Below are 20,483 nucleotides of genomic sequence, written 5' to 3'. Positions count from 1 at the left end.
TACCCCACATGTATATTTCACCCCGTGCTACCACTGGTAATAATTTGAATTATTACCGTAGAACTGCGTGCCATGGATTACCGGTGTCCTATTTCCCCCAACAACAAGGTTATTCTAGTCCTCACCCAATATTATGAGCAACTCAATCTCAGAAACACATTTTGAGGACTGTTTTCTGAAGCTACTCCTGGCACCAACTTCAGTCAGACACAGAAAATAATGCTTTACATGTTATCTATTTATAATATTTTATGAAAGACCGAACAGAATATCCATATTTTATACATCCTAGCTAAAGGAGATAATTAATTTCTTTTAAAGAAATGCACTCAAACTCTATGAATTCTGCTACTCAAAAATACATAAAAATGCTTGGCATCATTCCCCTCTCAGGATCTTTATAGCAAATATTGAATATCTCCAGAATTGTCAAGAGTTTAAAGACACAGGCTTATACAAACTCTGCAGATTTAGTGCTGTGTAAAAAGCATGTCTGCAGGAAACTCTGAAATGGGATTTAATATAAAAGTAAAGTAATAATTGAGAAAACTAGTCTATTAATGTCAGTCATAGTGGACAGTCACAAATCTCCCAGCAAATATTATCACTATGTTATCTTTATGAAAAGGAACAATAGAAGATGCAGGGACTTTCCTGGTGAGAATGAAGATTAGAAAAGAGGTATGCAGGCTGGGCGCGGTGGCTCATGTCTGTAATCCCAGTACTTTGGGAGGCCGAGGAGGGCAGCTCACGAAGTCAGGAGATCAAGACCATCCTGGCTAACACAGTGAAACCCCATCTCTACTAAAAATACAAAAAAATAGCTGGGTGTGGTCATGGGCACCTGTAGTCCCAGTTACTCGGGAGGCTGAGACAGAAGAATGGTGTGAACCCAGGAGGCGGAGCTTGCAGTGAGCCGAGATTGTGCCACTGCACTCCAGCCTGGGCAACAGGGTGAGACTCCATCTCAGAAAAAAAAAAAAAAATTGAGATATGCAAAAATACTAATGGAGATTTTAATTCCTCCTGGCATTAGAAAAAAAAAGAATAAACTCTAGATTTAAAAAATTCTTTGGATTTTCAACAAGTTAGTTTATTTTATATCACATCTTGGATTTAAAAATATATATTGGTGCAAAATACAAGTGTCTCACATCTACAAACCGTAAGCATGAACGTCCCTGAAAAGGATTTTCATGTCAAACCACTATTAATCACGAGTATTTGTTTCTTACCCAAAGAAGTGTACTGGGAGTGATGGCTGAGATGATTTGCTAATGAAATCATCAAATTGTATTAAGCACACACCTGTGTTCACCTTTAACCTGCCATCTGCTCATTCTTATAGACTGGACAGTTTAAAAGTCTTAAACATACATACACGCAAATGAAAGATTATTTTTTAATTTTTTTTTTACTCTTTTTTTTATTATTATTATACTTTAAGTTTTAGGGTACATGTGCACAATGTGCAGGTTAGTTACATATGTATACATGTGCCATGTTGGTGCACTGCACCACTAACTCATCATCTAGCATTAGGTATATCTCCCAATGCTATCCCTCTCCCCTCCCCCCCCCCACCCCACAACCGTCCCCAGAGTGTGATATTCCCCTTCCTGTGTCCAAGTGTTCTCATTGTTCAATTCCCACCTATGAGTGAGAAAATGTGGTGTTTGGTTTTTTGTTCTTGCAATAGTTTACTGAGAATGATGATTTCCAATTTCATCCATGTCCCTACAAAGGACAAGAACTCATCATTTTTTATGGCTGCATAGTATTCCATGGTGAATATGTGCCACATTTTCTTAATCCAGTCTATCATTGTTGGACATTTGGGTTGGTTCCAAGTCTTTGCTATTGTGAACAATGCTGCAATAAACATCCGTGTGCATGTGTCTTTATAGCAGCATGATTTATAGTCCTTTGGGTATATACCCAATAATGGGATGGCTGGGTCAAATGGTATTTCTAGTTCTAGATGCCTGAGGAATGGCCACACTGACTTCCACAATGGTTGAACTAGTTGACAGTCCCACCAACAGTATAAAAGTGTTCCTATTTCTCCACATCCTCTCCAGCACCTGTGGTTTCCTGACTTTTTAATGATTGCCATTCTAACTGGTGTGAGATGGCATCTCATTGTGGTTTTGATTTGCATTTCTCTGATGGCCAGTGATGGTGAGCATTTTTTCATGTGTTTTTTGGCTGCATAAATGTCTTCTTTTGAGAAGTGTCTGTTCATGTCCTTTGCCCACTTTTTGATGGGGTTGTTTGTTTTTTTCTTGTAAATTTGTTTGAGTTCATTGTAGATTCTGGATATTAGCCCTTTGTCAGATGAGTAGGTTGCGAAAATTTTCTCCCATTGTGTAGGTTGCCTGTTCACTCTGATGGTAGTTTCTTTTGCTGTGCAGAAGCTCTTTAGTTTAATTAGATCCCATTTGTCAATTTTGGCTTTTGTCGCCATTGCTTTTGGTGTTTTAGACATGAAGTCCTTGCCCGTGCCTATGTCCTGAATGGTAATGCCTAGGTTTTCTTCTAGGGTTTTTATGGTTTTAGGTCTAACGTTTAAGTCTTTAATCCATCTTGAATTGATTTTTGTATAAGGTGTAAGGAAGGGATCCGGTTTCAGCTTTCTACATATGGCTATCCAGTTTTCCCAGCACCATTTATTAAATAGGGAATCCTTTCCCCATTGCTTGTTTTTCTCAGGTTTGTCAAAGATCAGATAGTTGCAGATATGCGGCGTTATTTCTGAGGGCTCTGTTCTGTTCCATTGATCTATATCTCTGTTTTGGTACCAGTACCATGCTGTTTTGGTTACTGTAGCCTTGTAGTATAGTTCGAAGTCAGGTAGAGTGATGCCTCCAGCTTTGTTCTTTTGGCTTAGGATTGACTTGGTGATGCGGGCTCTTCTTTGGTTCCATATGAACTTTAAAGTAGTTTTTTCCAATTCTGTGAAGAAAGTCATTGGTAGCTTGATGGGGATGGCATTGAATCTGCAAATTACCTTGGGCAGTATGGCCATTTTCACGATATTGATTCTTCCTACCCATGAGCATGGAATGTTCTTCCATTTGTTTGTATCCTCTTTTATTTCCGTGAGCAGTGGTTTGTAGTTCTCCTTGAAGAGGTCCTTCAAATCCCTTGCAAGTTCGATTCCTAGGTATTTTATTCTCTTTGAAGCAATTGTGAATGGGAGTTCACTCATGATTTGGCTCTCTGTTTGTGTGTTGTTGGTGTATAAGAATGCTTGTGATTTTTGTACATTGATTTTGTATCCTGAGACTTTGCTGAAGTTGCTTATCAGCTTAAGGAGATTTTGGGCTGAGACAGTGGGGTTTTCTAGATATACAATCATGTCATCTGCAAACAGGGACAATTTGACTTCCTCTTTTCCTAATTAAATACCCTTTATTTCCTTCTCCTGCCTGATCGCCCTGGCCAGAACTTCCAACACTATGTTGAACAGGAGTGGTGAGAGAGGGCATCCCTGTCTTGTGCCAGTTTTCAAAGGGAATGCTTCCAGTTTTTGCCCATTCAGTATGATATTGGCTGTGGGTTTGTCATAGATAGCTCTTATTATTTTGAGATACGTCCCATCAATACCTAATTTATTGAGAGTTTTTAGCATGAAGGTTGTTGAATTTTGTCAAAGGCCTTTTCTGCATCTATTGAGATAATCATGTGGTTTTTGTCTTTGGTTCTGTTTATATGCTGGATTACATTTACTGATTTGCGTATATTGAACCAGCCTTGCATCCCAGGGATGAAGCCCACTTGATCATGGTGGATAAGCTTTTTGATATGCTGCTGGATTCGGTTTGCCAGTATTTTATTGAGGATTTTTGCATCAATGTTCATCAAGGATATTGGTCTAAAACTCTCTTTTTTGGTTGTGTCTCTGCCCGACTTTGGTATCAGGATGATGCTGGCCTCATAAAATGAGTTAGGGAGGATTCCCTCTTTTTCTATTGATTGGAATAGTTTCAGAAGGAATGGTACCACTTCCTCCTTGTACCTCTGGTAGAATTCGGCTGTGAATCCATCTGGTCCTGGACTCTTTTTGGTTGGTAAGCTATTGATTATTGCCACAATTTCAGATCCTGTTATTGGTCTATTCAGAGATTGAACTTCTTCCTGGTTTAGTCTTGGGAGAGTGTATGTGTCGAGGAATTTATCCATTTCTTCTAGATTTTCTAGTTTAGTTGTGTAGAGGTGTTTGTAGTATTCTCTGATGGTACTTTGTATTTCTGTGGGATCGGTGGTGATATCCCCTTTATCATTTTTTATTGCGTCTATTTGATTCTTCTCTCTTTTTTTCTTTATTAGTGTTGCTAGCGGTCTATCAGTTTTGTTGATCCTTCAAAACACCAGCTCCTGGATTCATTAATTTTTTGAAGAGTTTTTTGTGTCTCTATTTCCTTCAGTTCTGCTCTGATTTTAGTTATTTCTTGCCTTCTGCTAGCTTTTGAATGTGTTTGCTCTTGCTTTTCTAGTTCTTTTAATTGTGATGTTAGGGTGTCAATTTTGGATCTTTCCTGCTTTCTCTTGTGGGCATTTAGTGCTATAAATTTCCCTCTACACACTGCTTTGAATGCGTCCCAGAGATTCTGGTATGTTGTGTCTGTGTTCTCGTTGGTTTCAAAGAACATCTTTATTTCTGCCTTCATTTTGTTATGTACCCAGTAGTCATTCAGGAGCAGGTTGTTCAGTTTCCATGTAGTTGAGCGGTTTTGAGTGAGATTCTTAATCCTGAGTTCTAGTTTGATTGCACTGTGGTCTGAGAGATAGTTTGTTATAATTTCTGTTCTTTTACATTTGCTGAGGAGAGCTTTACTTCCAAGTATGTGGTCAATTTTGGAATAGGTGTGGTGTGGTGCTGAAAAAAATGTATATTCTGTTGATTTGGGGTGGAGAGTTCTGTAGATGTCTATTAGGTCTGCTTGGTACAGAGCTGAGTTCAATTCCTGGCTGTCCTTGTTGACTTTCTGTCTCGTTGATCTGTCTAATGTTGACAGTGGGGTGTTAAAGTCTCCCATTATTAATGTGTGGGAGTCTAAGTCTCTCTGTAGGTCACTCAGGACTTGCTTTATGAATGTGGGTGCTCCTGTATTGGGTGCATATATATTTACGATAGTTAGCTCTTCTTGTTGAATTGATCCCTTTACCATTATGTAATGGCCTTCTTTGTCTCTTTTGATCTTTGTTGGTTTAAAGTCTGTTTTATCAGAGATTAGGATTGCAACCCCTGCCTTTTTTTGTTTTCCATTTGCTTGGTAGATCTTCCTCCATCCTTTTATTTTGAGCCTATGTGTGTCTCTGCATGTGAGATGGGTTTCCTGAACACAGCACACTGATGGTTCTTGACTCTTTATCCAATTTGCCCGTCTGTGTCTTTTAATTGGAGCATTTAGTCTCTTTACATTTAAAGTTAATATTGTTATGTGTGAATTTGATCCTGTCATTATGATGTTAGCTGGTTATTTTGCTCATTAGTTGATGCAGTTTCTTCCTAGTCTCTATGGTCTTTACATTTTGGTATGATTTTGCAGCGGCTGGTACTGGTTGTTCCTTTCCATGTTTAGTGCTTCCTTCAGGAGCTCTTTTAGGGCAGGCCTAGTGGTGACAGAATCTCTCAGCATTTGCTTGTCTGTAAAGTATTTTATTTCTGCTTCACTTATGAAGCTTAGTTTGGCTGGATATGAAATTCTGGGTTGAAAATTCTTTTCTTTAAGAATGTTGAATATTGGCCCCCACTCTCTTCTGGCTTGTAGAGATTCTGCCGAGAGATCCGCTGTTAGTCTGATGGGCTTCCCTTTGTGGGTAACCCGACCTTTCTCTCTGGCTGCCCTTAACATTTTTTCCTTCATTTCAACTTTGGTGAATCTGACAATTATGTGTCTTGGAGTTGCTCTTCTCAAGGAGTATCTTTGTGGCGTTCTCTGTATTTCCTGAATCTGAATGTTGGCCTGCCTTGCTAGATTGGGGAAGTTCTCCTGGATAATATCCTGCAGAGTGTTTTCCAACTTGGTTCCATTCTCCCCGTCACTTTCAGGTACACCAATCAGACATAGATTTTGTCTTTTCACATAGTCCCGTATTTCTTGGAGGCTTCGTTCATTTCTTTTTATTCTTTATTCTCTAAACTTCCCTTCTCACTTCATTTCATTCATTTCATCTTCCATCGCTGATACCCTTTCTTCCAGTTGATCGCATCGGCTCCCGAGGCTTCTGCATTCTTCACGTAGTTCTTGAGCCTTGGTTTTCAGCTCCATCAGCTCCTTTAAGCACTTCTCTCTATTAGTTATTCTAGTTATACATTCCTCTAAATTTTTTTCAAAGTTTTTAGCTTCTTTGCCTTTGGTTTGAATGTCCTCCTGTAGCTCGGAGTAATTTGATCATCTGAAGCCTTCTTCTCTCAACTCGTCAAAGTCATTCTCCGTCCAGCTTTGTTCCATTGCTGGTGAGGAACTGCGTTCCTTTGGAGGAGGAGAGGCGCTCTGCTTTTTAGAGTTTCCAGTTTTTCTGCTCTGTTTTTCCCCCATCTTTGTGGTTTTATCTACTTTTGGTGTTTGATGATGGTGATGTACAGATGGGTTTTTGGTGTGGATGTTCTTTCTGTTTGTTAGTTTTCCAACAGACAGGACCCTCAGCTGCGGGTCTGTTGGAGTACCTGGCCATGTGAGGTGTCAGTCTGCCCCTACTGGGGGCTGCCTCCCAGTTAGGCTGCTCGGGGGTCAGGGGTCAGGGACCCACTTGAGCAGGCAGTCTGCCCGTTCTCAGATCTCCGGCTGCATGCTGGGAGAACCACTGCTCTCTTCAAAGCTGTCAGACAGGGACATTTAAGTCTGCAGAGGTTACTGCTGTCTTTTTGTTTGTCTGTGCCCTGCCCCCAAGAGGTGGAGCCTACAGAGGCAGGCAGGCCTCCTTGAGCTGTGGTGGGCTCCACCCAGTTGGAGCTTCCAGGCTGCTTTGTTTACCTAAGCAAGCCTGGGCAATGGCGGGCACCCCTACCCCAGCGTCGCTGCCACCTTACAGTTTGATCTCAGACTGCTGTGCTAGCAATCAGAGAGACTCCGTGGGTGTAGGACCCTGCGAGCCAGGTGCGAGATATAATCTTCTGGTGTGCTGCTTTTTAAGCCAGTCAGAAAAGCGCAGTATTCGGGTGGGAGTGGCCCGATTTTCCAGGTGCCATCTGTCACCCCTTTCTTTGACTAGGAAAGGGAACTCCCTGACCCCTTGAGCTTCCCAAGTGAGGCAATGCCTCGCCCTGCTTCGGCTCGCGCACGGTGCGCGTACCCACTGACCTGCGCCCACTGTCTGGCACTCCCTAGTGAGATGAACCCGGTACCTCAGATGGAAATGCAGAAATCACCCGTCTTCTGCATCCCTCACACTGGGAGCTGTAGACCGGAGCTCTTCCTATTCGGCCATCTTCCTAAATTTATGAAAGATGTTATGTTATTGTCTGCATGGTGATAAACTCATTGTTTGCACCTGGTGACGAAATACCTCTCCTTAAGGAAAAGAATTTAGAAGGATTTGTAGCATGATTCTGGTGCTAGCAGTGCTAACCAGCAAGGAGAACCAAAGCTTTCTGCCTGATACAACTACACTGCCTATATGGCTGGGAGGGTATGCAGACTCCTCAGTGGTCCTGATCTGACCTGACTCTACCTTAAGAAGCATTTGTATAACCTAGGGACTGCAGAGCTAGAGTGAGAAAGGAGTGGGATGACTACACACTCAGGCATGGTGGATATAAAGATATTATCTGGCAAGGGAGTAGGACTACAGACCATGGCTGGGATGATCAAGTGTGATTATTGTGATTAATGTGATCAAATGTGATACTGGCACATTTGCAACTTCCTCAACATCTTCTCCCAACAAATATTTCCCAGTAAGGATTAGTAATGAAACCCTTACAAAGGGAAGGACTTGCATGGCAGGTATGCTTGCAGTTCAGAACTTTATTTTCTACATCTCAACTTAATTTCCATTTTGGACCTCCCTTAGCAGGATGCCAGAAAAAAATTCATCTTCCTTCAGGTTAGTCCTGGGATGATCCTAAGTCCTGGTTTGCCTGGGACAGTCCTAGCTTACCCTAGCATCATTATATGTATTGGTCCATTTTCATACTGCTATTAAGAAATACCCAAGACTGGGTAATTTATAAAGAAAAAGAAGTTTAATGGACTCACAGTTCCACATGACTGGGCAGGCTTCACAGTCATGGCGGAAGGTGAAGGAGGAGCAAAGGCTCCACATCTTACATGGTGGCAGGCAAGAGAGCTTGTGCAGGGAACTACCCTTTATAAAACCATCAGATCTCCTGAGACTTATTCACTATCATGAGAACAGCACAGGAAAACCCCACCCCCATTATTCGATTAACTCCCACCAGGTCCCTCCCATGACACATGGGGATTATGGGAGCTACAATTCAAGATGTGATTTGGGTGGGAATACAGCCAAACCATATCATTATAAGTACTCTCAAATGTGTCCTGGTGTCCACATTTGGTCACCTTAGTGAATCACCTCCTCAGTCCTCATGTCATCTCAAAGTTTCAAGAGGTTGACATATTTTGGGAGGAAGGAAGAGGGGTCTAATTATTAAGTCACTCAGATGTTCTCTGAAATATCCAAAATTTTGGCTTGTGTGGGCAATCAGGCCTGGGGACTGGGACTTTGTGTCCTACGCTTGGGTAGTGGCATCTTTCCAAGTTTGTTTATGTCCTGATGCAGAGAGGCTGCATGGGATCTATGCTTCCCTGATACAATGCCAAGAAATTAAACCCTAGTCCATGTGGGAGGCAGCCTGGTATCCATGCTCTCCTTGCCTGTGGGAAGGATCTACTGATACTTCTAACAGACATGATACAGCAAAAGTGATGGGCTGTCACTTCTGACATTCGGTTACAGAAAATGCTGACTTCCATCTTGCTCTCCCTCTCTTGCTCTTTTGCTTGCTCACTGATGGAAACCAGCAGCTATGTTGTGAGCTGACTTAGGGAGACACCCACATGGCAAGAAAGGAACCCTCAATCCAGCAGCCCAAGGGAGCTGAACCCTTCTAGTGATCACGTGAATGAGCTTGGGGGCAGATCATTCCCCAGCCAAGGTGCGAGATGACTGCAGCCATGACCAACATCTTGATAGAGGCTTTGTAAGAGGTCCTGAGCAAAGGATCCAGTTAAAGCAAATTTAGATCCTGACCCACTAAAACTGTGATATCATAAATCTTTGTTGGTTTGAGTTGCTAAGTCGTGGGGTAATTTTTGACACAGCAATATGTAACTAATGCAGCTCTTTCTGCTCTGGGGCTTTGCATATCTGTGTTAGGTCTTATTGATATAAAAAATTAGAGAGAAAAACCCTTCTTGTAATAACAATGGCTTTTATTTTTTGTATCTGATGCTGTCATATCTGGGGTCCTGCTAGCCCTGCTCCTCCCAGGGTTAGCCAATAACTACAGACAGTAAGTAACTTGCCCATAGGTGGGCTTTGTGAAATACAAATCAACCAATAAGGAGCCCATACCTCAACCACATTTTTTACTGGGCTGGCCTCTTATACTCTGGACCACTATCCACTGGTCCTAGTCACCCCAGAGCCAAGTGCTGGACCACCAGAGACAACCCTTATGCCCCAGAGCCTGCTAAAATTATTCAAACTAGCCATCCTAAACAAGCTTACCCTGCTTAGCCTGTTTCTTCATTAGAAACCATAATAAAACCTCTTGCCCCATTCCCCCCCATCTCTCTGCCCCCTGATCAACCCTGCCCTGTTTGGGCCCCCTACTTCCCTTTGGGAAAAACTATGAATAACGAACTGTCTTTTCAACAAAAATCATCTCCTGATCTGTTGCCATTACTAGACCTCAAATTTTCTATTAATTCACTATATTTTAAAAATCTCCCCTTTTCTTCTTTCCTCCAACCAGGGACATCTTTTGTAGTTTTGTAGGTTTACAGGGAAGCTTCATTTTCCCTCCTGCTTCTCGTGAAACATTTTGTCTGAACACCATACCCCTCTTGTTTACTTAACCACTAAATGTCAGAGATCATAGGTTTTTCCTGCTCTTAGTCCTGTCCATGAGCCTTCTTTAATGTAAAAGGGGAAAAAAAAGGAAATATTGGGTAGAAAATGCAGATGTAAACACCACAAGATATTCTGCCATAGCTGTGCATCTGCCTTCAGGAATGAATGTGAAGCTTCTCCAAAGGCAGTCCTGAAAGAGAGGACCCCAGAAAATAACTGAACAGGAAATAGACACAGAATGAATCTTTACAAAGCAGGCTGGGCCTGAAGGCAACCTTAAGCATTTACATGGCAAAGAGAGCCATCAAAAGTTCAGTAAACTGATCAAAAATGCACAAACAATGGGGATTCTACATGTAGGCTTTATTTTTAAAAGAACTAGTTTCTTCTGTGTTCCAGCTCTAGGAATAAGCCTGTGACTAAAATAAATTCTGCCAATAATGTTGACTTTTGAATACCAAAAAGATTTGAAAAAATGCCCTTGGATATAAAATTAGACGAAAGAAAACACACAAAGGCCCATTCTAAGTGCGCATGTATTTTTCCATTTCCTCCCACCCCCTGCAGTAAACTTATATTGAGTAGTTCATTTAATAGAAGACTTCTTGAAAACCACAGACCATGTGGTAAGGTTTGTTTTACATGGGTCACTAATGTGGAAAACTTTGATACCTTATGTTGAAAGTAGAGCAGTCAATTAATTCCATGAGTGTGAACTTGGCATAGTATCCAATTTACCCTTAGGGGAAAACTGCCAGGATCCAAATACTGGTTTCTAAATAAAATAATCAGTTCTCTGACTTCAAGCTAAAGCATGTTGCTTTAATTCATGAAGCATGAACTGAAAATTCTGTCTTTTTTCTGTTCTCTTGTTTCCCTTAAAGGAATCCTGGGCATAACTTGACTGCAGAAGGATAAGAATTCTGCTTCTTCATTCTCTGTAGAAAAATGCATGCTCATTTTGCTCGCATTCTGTATTAGTCAGTATATTATGGGTTATGCTTCAGTAACAAACAATTCCAAAATCTTAGTAGCCTGAAGCAAAGATTTATTTCTCCTTCACACTGTATAAATGACAGAGGTTGGTAGTCATTTTTGATTCTGCATAATGGCTTGTGATCCATGCTGATGGAACAGCCACATTTCAAATGTTGCTTATGTTCATGCCAGAAAGGAAAAAAAACATTCTGGAGGATGCAAAACCTGCAAATAAATGCTCCAGTTCTCACCACATTGGCCAGTAGTAGTATCATGGCCCCACTAAAGCATAACAGGGCCCCAAATTCAATCTTTATAAGCTCAGAAGGAGAGGATAACTGGATTTAGGGGAGTTGTCCCAATGATTACCACAGAGACATTGCAGAAAACCAACTTGAACCACATAAATAGACACCAGGCCCTGCTGCCTTGCTTGTTGTCATGCTAGACCCCTATTAACTTCGTTAGAGATGGTACCACCTTCTAGAGGATGAAGAAGAGACCTGGAGCCAACAAAGAAGACATAGGGTTCATTAAGGAGACTTACATACAGGGCAGTTCAGTGGCAGCAGGCTGGACAGGAGAACCACAACCACTTGTAAAAAGCATGTAATTTATATAGCATTTTCACTTAGCACCCTCCCACTAGCAACCTCCGCCTGGCCACTTTCATTTAACCCAAACAACAGGCCTAGATCCCCTGTACAGCCTGCATTTCACAAGATGAGCTAGGGATTCAGATGCTCCTCATAGATAAGGAATGAAACTCTGGGTTGGCCACTCCCAGATTCCTTAGCTGGGAACTCTGAACACACATTCTTCTTAGACCACAGGGCCACTCTCAGGGTATGCTTCAGTTAAGTTATTGCTGTCAGATGTGTCTGCTCCATGCCTATGGAGGATTCTACTACTCTGCAAAGTCTCCAGGCACTTTTCTTTCATCTCCATCAATTAATCCTTATTTCCTCTTTTGCTCATTGTAGAATCCTCTTTTTAAGTGCTAAACAAGTGCTCCTTACACATGGGTGCACATTATAATCACCTGGGGAAGTTTTAAAGCATCATAACCCCCAGACCCCACCCAAAACCAATTAAATAAGAATCATTTGGGTATGGGAGCAGCATCCAGTCATCAGCACTTTTTAAATCTCCCCAGGTGAGTCAAATGTGTGACAGAGTTGAAAAATACTGTTTTAATGCCTTAAATTAATAACCTGATTATGGCCTTCATTTCAGTATTAACCTTTTGGGAGAGGCCTTAAGGGGAAAACACCAAGTCCCTGGACAAGGGGAAGACACCAAATCCCTGGACTCAGGCCTCACATGATTGAGTGAGAGGAACTCTGCTGTCAGACCCTACAATGCACTCTTCAGTGGAAGAGGATCACACATTCCAAACATACTCCATCAGGTGACAGCCCTTGCTTTTCTTCCAACTACCATACCAAACTGCCAGAAAATGTCATTTCTAGAGGGAAAAGAAGGAATAGAGCCAATTACTTGACTTTAGAAACAGAGAGTCATCCTATTCCTGTTCGTTATTGTTACATAAGAAGCAACCCTGTAATTTAAAAGCTGAAAATATCACTTACTTATTTTCATGACAAATATGGAGACAACAGTGTCCTATGCAATGTTATCCAGGTGGCTCACCTGGCGCTGAATGACTTCACCTAAATAGCTCACTCACCTGGCTGGCAAGTTGGTGCTGTGAGTTCCTTTCCATACGGGCCTCTCCATGGGGCACCCTTGCACCTCCTCACAATACCGTGCCTGGGCTTCAAAAGAGAGAATTCCAAGCGAGAGAATCTCAAGAGAATCAGGCTGAAGATGTATTTTTTATGACCTGGAAGTCACATACTGTCACTTTTGCTGTCAATCGCAAGTCTGCCCATATACAAGTGGAGGGAACAGAGATACCATCTCTCAATGGGAGGAGTTTCCAAAACACATAAAAAGAGCAAATGGATGGGAAATAGTATTGTGGCCATTTATCAAAATGCATTCTGTTACATATTAAAAGTTATCCTTTAAATAAGAGGTAAAATTCTACCGTGATTTACAACATTAGCTCTAGGATAAAACTTATAGGTTCTTCTTACTGGATGCAGAAACTTGGTTGAGTTTCTTACCCTTTGCTCTCAACACTGCCCATGGCTTAATTTTCAGTTGTAAAATGGATATTCTTCTTAGCTATTAAGAATAGTACCCAGCTTACATACAATGTGATCATAGATCTTTCTTTCCCTGCATTCACTATATACCTATTATCCTGACACCCATACACATTAGCACTTGCCCTATATATGTGTGTGTGTATATATATATATATATGTATATGTGTGTATATATATGTGGGTATATATGTATATATATGTGTGTATATATACATACACATATGTATATATATAAATACATTTTAATTAAAATATAAAATTAAAAATATTAAGTTAATTAAAATATAAAAACTTAGGGCAAATGCTAATGTGTATGGCTGTCAGGATAATAGGTATATAGTGATTACATTGTATCATTGTAGACTTCTTTAAATTCATCCCGTTTGGAATACTATAGGTTACATGGAGTCTGGATTTCCATTTCCCTCCCCTAGATTTAGGAAGTTTTCACTGTTATTTCTTTGAATAACTCATATGGTCCTTTCTGTCACTCGTCTCCTTCTGGAATCACCATGATGCACATATTAGTTCACTTTATTATGCTCCATAAGCTCCATAGGCTTTCTTAACTCTGTTTTATTCTTTTGTCTTTTTGCTCCTCTAACTGGGTCATTTAAAATGACCTGATTTTGAGCCCAGTGATTCTTTCTTCTGATAAAATTTGCTGTTGATGTTCTCAAGTGAATTTTTAAAATTTAGTTATTGTATTTTTCTGCTTCAGAATTTTTGTTTGGTACTTTTTAATAATTTCTCCTTGTTGATATTGTAATTTTGTTCAGGTATCGTTTTTCAGATTTTAATTATCCATCTGAGTTCTCTTGTAACTCACTGAGTTTCTTTAGGATATTTTGAGTCCTTTGTCAGGAAATTTGTAGATTTACATTTCTTTAAGGTCAGTTACATGAGATTTATTTTGTTCCTTTGGTAGTGTCATATTTCCCTGATGCTTTGTGTTCCTTCTAGTTTTGTCTTGGTGTTGTGCATTTGAAGAAGCAGCCGCCTCTTCAAGTCTTTACAGACTGGTTTAATCAAGGAAAGACTTGCACCAATCAGCCTAGCTAAAGATTCTGGGAGCCTCTCAAATTTTTTCATGGAAGTACATGCTCCACTCCTCTTCATCCTTCCTGAGAGAGAAGGTTCAGCATTACATAATGCTTTTTCTCCCTCCCACAGAGCCTAGGCAGCTTCTGAGAACCACTAGGGGAGTACACTGAAATGCATGGACATTAGGTACAAACTTCATTTCCCTCTCTCTCTTTCTCTTAAAGAAGAAGTCTCTACATTGTGTACCCTCTCTTAATCCTGCAATGTATGGCACACTGCTAAGAGCTGCCTGCCCCTTGGCCTTAGGTCAGACTGCTGGAGTGCTGGGAGGTAAAGTGCAAGCTTCACTTCTCTCCATTCCTTCTGAAGGAGAAGTCTCAGGATTGTGCACCTTCTTCAAATTCTGCAATGCCATGCAGGCTGCTGACAGCTCCTGCCCCTTTGCTCTGTGGTTAGGTGCCCCAGCTGTTCTAACTATGAAGGTTGCCTCAACACTCTGAGTGAGGGAGACAGGGGTAAATCTCTCGGGGAACACCTCAAAATGCTAGGGATATCAAAAGCACACTTCACTCACTCACTCTCTCAAGGAAGAAATTGCAGGCTGAATGAATCTTCCACAATAATGAGCTGTGCCAGCTTGGGGGAGGGCTCTGACACAGTTGAAGTGAAACTGTTCTTATTAACCGTTTTAAGGTGTTTTTTCTTAGTTTTATGCCCACCTGAGGTATGCAACTTCTTAATTGGATTCTGAAATTCACATACGGGCATTTTGGCTCAAATACATGTATTGTGGCCAAAATATCATTGTTTTTATCAGTGTTTCTATGAGGAGACAAGGGCTTGGACCTCCTGTTCTACTTCTTGCTGACGTCACCACCTGCAGTGGTTTAATTTTGATCCTCTGTAGTTGCATGTCAGCATAATTTGATTTTAAAATTTTCATGTTTTGATGCAGCTCCTATTTCTGGTTGAATAAATATATATTCTCCATCAAAATGGAGTAAAATTCAGAAGGTCTATGATTTTGAAGCATCTGTATATAGTGAAACATTCAAAATAATAATACAGAAAATTTATCTGACATGTTTTGTCTTGTAAAAATACCTTTTAAGAAAAAAAATGTTTTCATGGAAGAAAACAGTACTTATGAAAATATTGGGGCTTAAATATTTACATACTTCACTATGAAAAAAGTTTTAATTGATGTCTCACTTTTAGCAATTTTGTCTGAATTACCAAATACCCTAACACCTGAAGAGAGAGAGTTTTCTAAACTAACAATATTATGCCATACAAAGAAATGTTAATTGATTGTGTCAACATTTATATATTTATCATATAAATGTTGTATAATGTCATATAAAATATAGCCTCAAATAAGATGACATGTCATTTTACAGAAAAATAAGACTATATTGAAATTTAAAAATTCAGAAAAATACCAGTAACACGGTATTACAGAATGCTTTAAAACTGATTGAGTTATGGTATATTCCAGGAATAACCAAAGACTATTTTAAATCTTTGGGTAAGTAGTTTAAAGAAGGTTTTCTTTAACATATATAATTCACATGACTATATGTTACTTTGTTCTTTGTATATTTCTGTTTGTTAAAATATTGTTGTGAATGTATAGGTCCACTAGTATAATGAAATTAATGTGTAGCCCAGTACATAAATCCTTCAAAAAGTCATATTATTAAAATTACTTGAGCATTGCCTTTTAACTCTGAAAGTACCTTTGTTTGTATGATAAATTATAGTCACATTGTTAGCGATTAGTAATTACAATTTCTTCTTATTTTTAAATTTAGTGACCATATACTGTAAATTGGAATTAGTGTGGTACATATATAATTCATAATTGCATCGAAATAAGCTATGATATTTTATCACTCAAAATGGAAGCTGCAGCTGCCAAAAGGTGTAAATATTTTGCACATTACAATTAGAACGACTTAACTGCTACGATATTTCCTCTGTGCTCAAAAACTTCAATTCTTTTTTTCTTCCTAATTTCAAACTCCTCCATCACCTGGACCAACATTCTGCCTCTCAATTCCCTGGTTTTTAACCTTCCGGCCTAGGATGCCTCACAATCACCTGCCATGTTTGTAAAAATTGTCCATTTCTGGGGCCTACCCCTGAACTGCTGAATTATGCTTCTAATTCAGTAAGTCTGAACTGGAATGCAGGAATTTGCATTTTGGTAGGCTCTCTAGATGATCCTGATACAGTTTTATTATTCAAGGACAAGGCATCACAGTTTGAGGAATACAATTTTAGTTTCTCATCTTCTCCCCATTTCACATGGCTACTAGAATTATTCTTTCAAAATCCAAGTGACAGTTCACTGCTGTTGGGCTGAGTCCAAAGTTTTTAGTGGTGCATAGAAGAATCTTCAATGAAGGGGCCAATGATTGGCTCCCTCCCATCTACCCTGCACCCCTGTATTCAGGATGCATCTGCCAAGGATGTGTGTCATGGTGGCATGAGCTGCTTTGATCTCTGCTGTGCATGTACATGGCCTGCAGAATCCAGCATAGAGCAGAGCTTAGCAAGCCTTTAAAGCTCTCTTACATCCTAGAAATCTCTGCCAACTCTCTGCCTGTTCTTCTGAATACTGTTTGCCCCAAATGGGTTCACAATCTCAGGCAAACAGAGCTGCTGGCCCTTCCTGTTCACTTACCACCAAGTTGCCCCTTTAACTGGCAATGCTCCAAATTAAATGAACCTCTTTGCCAATAAGTGGACCCTCAGGGCCCTGAACCAGGAAGTGTGCCCTCACAAGACACTGAATCTGTCAGTGCCTTGTCCTTGATCTTCTCAGCCTCCAGAACTATGAGAAATAAAGTTCTCAATAAATAAATTGTTTATAAACCTCCTAGCCTATTACAGCAGCCTGAAAGGATGAAGACACCATTTCTGCAGGAACAGTTAAGCTGGATGGTTTTATGAATGTTCTGCCTGCCCTGGTTGAGCTACTACAGTGACAGAGTTGGGAGGCTAGAAATAGCACCTGGGAATAGAGCCACAGGTTCATTCTGTTCTTAACCAAGATCCAGTAGTTCTCATGAATAAGCCCTTCTCAGTAAGTTGCATGCTTTTGATCAGATTCTAGAGTGCTGTGAAATGGTTGTTTTTGACCATTTTGTCCACTGTTAGAGTTGCTTTTGGGGGAAAGGATTTGAATTTTCCTAGTAGGAACCACTCCCATAGCAGATCTTAAAGTCCCATGAACTCTTCAGAACAGCTTTTATGTGTGTGCATGCACGCATGCACACACGTGTGCACATTCGCACACACATACACCCTGTACTCCCTTGGGCGTGGCTATATAATACTATTAATCACCAGTGAAGCATGTGTTTGAAATTAATGTTTCCCCTGGTAGTGGGGATGACCACACAGAAATATTCACCCTCTTCTCGTCCTTGTGACCACCACAATTAATTTGCATGGTGACTGTTCAAGATGAGAAGCATTGTCTATCCTTTTAGTACAAAATTCAAAGATCCCTCACCCCTTCACCTCATTATAATTAGTAGCACATTCCAAAAGCCTGAGCTAAAGAGTGCCTCCAGCTCACATGAGTTTAACGGCACTAAAATTGTACCAGCTCAAAGTGTAACAGACCCTCTGCAATACTGCTAGAGCTTCCAGGGTGCTTTGAAATATTTTCCCTTCAAAAAAATTCACGAGCTCACACTGAAAACATTCTGAGAAAGTTTCAACAAAATAAGGATAAAGGATTGTTTAAATATAAAACACTCAAATCTTTTTCATGTATTGTCTAAGCTGATCTGATTAGCTCATGAGAATAACTCCAAACTCCTGCCAGAACATAACAGGTTTTCTACATAGGTCTAGTTGGAAAGAGAAAGAAAAACTATATACAGCTGTTCCAAGGCTGGGAAATGCTGTGCAGATCTGACAGCAGCTGTTTGCATGCCAAATAGTTCCAGCAATTTCTAATTAAATCCAGCTCAGGAGAAATTTTATGATCTGTGTCATATGATTTCTGTCTGTATCTGAGATGCTTTTTCTCCCCCTATTTAAAAGCCCCTCCAGTGAAGTCTGCCTATTTTCTTAATCATAAAGCGCTAACTAATCTAGATGCGAAAATATTGTTTTATTCTCTGACGTTAGCATATCCATAGGAGTCCATTGCCGAAGTTCTGCAGGCGGGGGATCTTCAACCTCTTAACTCTAAACACTGAGCAAATGTGGATGAATGGGGTGAGAGTTGCTCCCTTCTTATGGCTCCTTCACGATGTCTCTATTCAAAAAGTGAATGGCATGCACATTTGTGCTTTTCCAGCTTTGGCTCAAGACTGCTAACTAATAATCCTAAATTAACCATAAGAATAGGCTGGTATAACATTTTGCCAAACACACTCACATATATTAACTTATTTACAATTTAAAGCAATCACGTGAAGGAAGCTGGCCAGATATTATTATCCCCATTTTACAAATCAGAACACTGACTTTCTCAAACACTAAGTTATTCCTGGTAAATATTAAGGTCACATAACAGTAGTTGCCAGGTAAGAACTTGGCAGCAGACTTTCCAGTCCCAAGGCCATTGCTGATTCCACATGGCCCACTCCCTCCCTCACCTCATCAGCGGGACAGACGTATCCATCGGTTCCTACATTCAAACGGTGTCCTTTGAATGTAGGAAGCAATGGAACCAGTGTCCCCAAGAGTGTCTATTTATCCTGCAGGAAAATTATCCATATATTTGAATACCTCTGTGACTCAAATTACATTTTTCTATCACTCAACAGAAATGTAACGTAGCTTGGTTCTATGTGGGGCTGACGTGGATTGATAGGGAGGCACGAGACAGATCTGAGAAAGCACTGGTAGTAAACACTAAGTAGCCGTAAATACTTAAAATTAAGTATTCTTGCCTGAATTGCACAAGAGTCTCGTTTCTCTGGGACAGAAGTCCCAGAACTCAGCCTATAATGTACATTTTTAAAAGTCCTGAGGCCAGTGGACTAAAAGAATCTAAGCCACACTGAAATAAATGTCTGTGAATAAGATTTTCATTAAGGTCAACAAAATAACAGCCCATCACCCTTTGACATGTTTATTCAGACTATTAATGCTTGTTTCCATGTGATACAACATTCCTAGACTATTGGTAAGTGTATGAGGGGCCTGTGGACAGTTTTGCCCCATTATTAATGAGATCAACCAATATGAAAATATTTAATGGGACAAAATTTAATGAAAGTACTTGACTGCCAGCTTATTTGATTGTTTTCTGAGTTTATTACTCAGGGTAATTAATACTAGTTATTGCAACAGATAAACCTACAAACCAGTGACATAATACCAAAAAAAAAGTCTAGTTCTTACTCTCACAAAATGTAATGAAGTTTGGGCAGCTCTGGGTGGGTAATTGAGGGATTCACACTGCTCCCCTGGGATGATGTTTTAAAGCACCACATATGGAAGTAGCAAACATCCGTTACATGCATGTGACAGTGGCCAGTTTCATTGCCCCAACTACACAGCAAGAGGTTTAGGAGAATGTGGTCTTCCTGTATTCCCAGGAAAAGGAAGCAGTACAGGAAACACAGAGCATTCTATGCAACAGGGCTTTCTCTGTAACCCCGTCATTCCAGAAGTACCAAATACTCTGTTCTGGACAGATATCATAGCCTAAGGAGAGGAACTTTGTAACCTTTTCAGCAGGAAGGGTCACAAACCTTAGAGGGGCTTCTCTGTTAAAGAGTTACTCTCAAAGCTTTAGACTCATGCTCATAAAGACTGGGAAGAGGCAAGGCCAGGCGTGGTGGCTCACGCCTGTAATCCCAGTATTTTGGGAGTCTGAGGCGGGCGGATCACTTGAGGTCGGGAGTTCGAGACCAGCCTGACTAACATGGACAAACCCCGTCTCTACTAAAAATACGAAATTAGCCGGGTGTGGCGGAGCATGCCTGTAATCCCAGCTACTTGGGAGGCTGAGACAGGAGAATTGCTTGAACCTGGGAGGCAGAGGTTGCAGTGAGCCAAGATCACATCATTGCACTCCAGCCTAGGCAACAATGAGTCTGGGTAGGCTTAGCTATCCAGACCTGTCATTTTAATATAATCCAATAAAGATTTTCTGCCAAAGATCTTTATATACATACTTAATTATTGCTGAACTGACCAGGGGAAGCTTTTTCTGGATAGTTTGAATAACCATCTTGGAATCTTAATTGTCCATGGAAT

The 20,483-nt window shown here is 40.4% G+C and overlaps 1 long non-coding RNA gene across 1 annotated transcript in view; it reads left to right on the top strand.

Annotated features, from left to right (window-relative positions):
- Window positions 1-12,292: 12,292 nt before the first annotated feature.
- Window positions 12,293-20,483, top strand: part of LOC104006356 (uncharacterized) — a 76,126-nt gene continuing 67,935 nt past the window's right edge. Inside the window, exon 1 of the long non-coding RNA XR_680043.3 lies at window positions 12,293-12,439. This is a non-coding gene — a long non-coding RNA (uncharacterized LOC104006356). The remainder of the gene's footprint in view (window positions 12,440-20,483) is intronic.

The sequence above is a fragment of the Pan troglodytes genome, chromosome 4, assembly GCF_028858775.2.
Source record: "Pan troglodytes isolate AG18354 chromosome 4, NHGRI_mPanTro3-v2.0_pri, whole genome shotgun sequence".
Lineage (NCBI taxonomy): Eukaryota > Metazoa > Chordata > Mammalia > Primates > Hominidae > Pan > Pan troglodytes.
The sequence above is the reverse complement of the archived record's forward strand: the minus strand, read 5'-3'. Positions and strand labels throughout refer to the sequence as shown.